Source organism: Chiloscyllium plagiosum, chromosome 39 (assembly GCF_004010195.1).
Source record: "Chiloscyllium plagiosum isolate BGI_BamShark_2017 chromosome 39, ASM401019v2, whole genome shotgun sequence".
Lineage (NCBI taxonomy): Eukaryota > Metazoa > Chordata > Chondrichthyes > Orectolobiformes > Hemiscylliidae > Chiloscyllium > Chiloscyllium plagiosum.
Genome location: NC_057748.1, coordinates 21,643,766 through 21,647,429, shown reverse-complemented (window position 1 = coordinate 21,647,429; position 3,664 = coordinate 21,643,766).

Sequence of the window (3,664 nt, the reverse complement as noted above, 5' to 3'; positions counted from 1 at the left end):
TGTCATCTCAGGAGACCTCCAATCCCTTCCCAAAGATACACATTTCGCGAAGATGCTGACATTTTCACTGCAGTGTAGGAGGGTGATGGGGACCTTGGTTCAGGGCCATAGATAAATGAACAATGGTCTTTACCTCAGGGTGAGGGAGATCAAAATTAGGGGATCCATTTTTATGGTGGGAGGAAAAGGATTTAAAAAATGAGGAGCAATGTTTCAATACAGAGAGTGATTCGTGTGTGGAATGAACAGCCAGAGGAAGTGGTGGATGTGGGTGCAGTTACAACCATTTGGATAGGGTCATGAATAGGAAAGGTTTGGAGAGATATGGCAAAAGTGAGGACTGCAGATGCTGGAAATCAGAGTTTAGATTAGAGTGGTGCTGAAAAAGCGCAGTATCCGAGGAGCAGGAAAATCGACATTTCGGGCAAAAGCCCTTCATTGGTCCTGATCAAAACGTCGACTTTCCTACTCCTTGGATGCTGCCTGACCAGCTGTGATTTTCCAGTACCACTCTAATCTAGACTTGGAGGGATATGGGCCAAGCACAGGCAGGTGGGACTCGTTTAGTTTGGGAAAATGGTCAGCATGGACGAGTTGAACCGAAGGTCTGACTCCATGCTGTACATCTCTATGACTGTAAATGGGACTAGATTAGGTTAGGATAGCGGGTCAGCATGGACAAGTTGGACTGAAGGGTCTGGCTCCATGCTGTATGACTCAGTGATTGGTCTCTTTGCTTGTCCAGAAGTGCCCACACCATTGGCATTCGGCAGATGTGACTGCTTTGCCCGGGGGCTCAGTGAGGAGTGACTGTTACCTGTGTCAGGGTGAGAATGTCACCAGTAATATGTGGGGACACCCCCAACCACTGCTACCCCTCCCCACTTATTCAGCAATGATCATGTCCCCTCTCAGCATTCACTGCTCCTCACTCCCTGCTACTGCTTGATTCTCTGCCTCCCTCTGGCAGCCCACAGGCCTGAAGGTGAGAACAAAGTAACAGTACAGCACAGGAAGAGGCCATCACAGCCCATCACAGCCTTGGAGACCAGTGAATATTCGAGAGGGATGTGAGAAGATGCTTCAGAGTGGAGGGCACGGAGGGCAGCTGTGTGGGAGAATGTTTAGGGAGCCCTGCTCTGGGAGTCCCACCTGAGGTAGGCCTGAGTGAGAGACACTTCCCCGAGCAACGGGTCCACAAGTCACCGTCATCACTGCGCCGCACGGCATGCCAGTCAGTTTGGTGAAATGTCAACCTCTAAAACTCAATCGCAAACTCTACAACTATGGAAGCAATAGCGAAGAACTCAAAGCAATTAACATTAGAGAGGAAAGGCTCGGGGGGGGCATGAAAAGGCCAAAGTTGACAAATCCCCTGGATACCATGGGTTATAGCAGAAAATTCTAAAAGAAGATAAAATAGCAGAGAGGGTATCATTACAGAGGCCTTTCATACCTGCACTGGCATAACGTCACTAAATTAATAGCCCAGATTAACCAATTCATTACATCTGGAACGGGAAAAGAATCTCACAGTAACAGAGCCATCCTTGATTGCTGGAACCATCCCTTCCAGTAAAGCCTGGTCTGCCCTACATGTGACTCCAGACCAGGGCAATATGGCTGACCTTTAACTGCCCTCTGAAATAGCCTCAAGGGCAATTAGGGATGGGCAAGATGTGCTGGCTCTGACATATAATAGAATCACAGAATCCCCACAATATGGAAACAGGCCATTTGGCGCATCAAGTCCACACCAACCCTCCGTAGAGTATCCCACCCAGACCCATTTTCTTACTCGATTACTCCAGAAATGTCACCCACATTCCATGAAGGAATTTAAAAATGAAACAGTGTGAGTTTCCTCTGGGTGCTCTGGTTCCCTTCCACGGTCCAGAGACATGCAGGTTAGGGCGGGTTGGCCATGGGAAAATGCCCATTGTGTTCAAGGATGTGCAGGCTAGGGAACCGCAGGGTTACAGGGATAAGGTGGGATGCTCTTCGGAGGTTAGTGTGGACTCGATGGGCTGAATGGCCTGCTTCTACGCTAAAGGGATTCTATGATTCTATTCTAAGATTCCCAGATCTGAAAATAGCTCCAGTGGATTGGAAAGTAACAAACTTTAGAACAATCAAAAAATGTGGTGCTGGAGAAGCACAGCAGGTCAGGCATCATCCGAGGAACAGGAGAGTCAACGTTTTGAGCATAAGCTCTTCATCGGAAATGAAGGGGGATGGGAAATAAATGGGAGGGGTGGGGGGCTGGGGGGAAGGTAGCGGGAAAGGCGATAGGTAGATGAAGGTGGGTGGTGAAAGTGACAGGTTGGAGAGGAGGGTGGAGCGGATAGATGGGAATGAAGATGGACAGGTGGGACAGGTCAAGAAGGAGGTGCTGAGTTGGAAGGTTGGATCTGGGATAAGGTGGGGGGAATAGGGAGATCACCAAACTGGAGAAATCCATATTGATCCCATGTGATTAGAGGGTCGCCAGGCGTAAGATGAGGTGTTCTTCCTCCAGGCGTTGGTTGGCTAGAGTTTGGCAGTGGAGGAGGCCCAGGACTTGCATATCCTTGGCGGAGTGGGAGGTGGAGTTGAAGTGTTCGGTGATGGGACGGTGGGGTTGATTGCTGCGTGTGTCCTGGAGATATTACACCTCTTGCGGTGGCAAGAGAAGGTGCCAGGAGGGGAGGGTGGGTTGGTGAGGGCCGTGGACCTAACGAGTAAAACACAGATCAAGATTGAAAGATGTATCTAAGATCAGAGGGCAAACGTTTAAGGTGAGGAGTAAGTGGTTTAGAGGAAATATGAGGCTGTTTTGTTTCACCGAGAGGGTGGTAAAAGTATGGAGCTGACTGGCTGAGAAGGTTGGTGGAGGCAGGTACTCTGGCAACATTTAAGAAACATCTGGATGAGCACTTAAGATGCCAGGGAACAGTCGGCTATGGCAGGTGAATGGAATTTGGGTAGTTTACTGCAGAGAGATGGTGGATCAAAGGAAGTGTTTCAATGCTGTATGACTCTGTGATTCTGAAGGACTAAACGGAAAACTACCGATCAGTTGTCTTAACATCAGCCATTCCGGAAAATTCTATCAAGAGTTATTAACGGAGTGTTCAAAGATCAGTTTGAAATATGATTAGTCAGAGTTAGGATGGTTTTCTGAACGGGTAATCCTGCCTGGTAAATCTGGACGAGGGCTTTGAAAATAGAGTCATAGAGATGTACAGCACAGAAACAGACTCTTCGGTCCAACCTGTCCATGCCGACCAGATATCCCAACCCAATCTAGTCCCACCTGCCAGCACCCGGCCCATATCCCTCCAAACCCTTCCTATTCATATACCCATCCAAATGCCAATTAACTGTTGCAATTGTACCAGCCTCCACCACTTCCTCTGCCAGCTCATTCCATACACGTACCACCCTCTGTGTGAAAAAGTTGCCCCTTAGTTCTCTTTTATATATTTTTTTCAGCTAGACTATTAAGACCTCTCGGAATCCTAGTAGCACACAAACCCACCAACACTCTCAAACAAAAACTAACAAACTTAAAAGACCCAGTACAACCCATGGACAAAACCAACATCATCTACAAAATTCCATGCAAGGACTGCCACAAACACTACGTAGGACAAACAGGAAGAAAGTTAGCCACCAGGATACA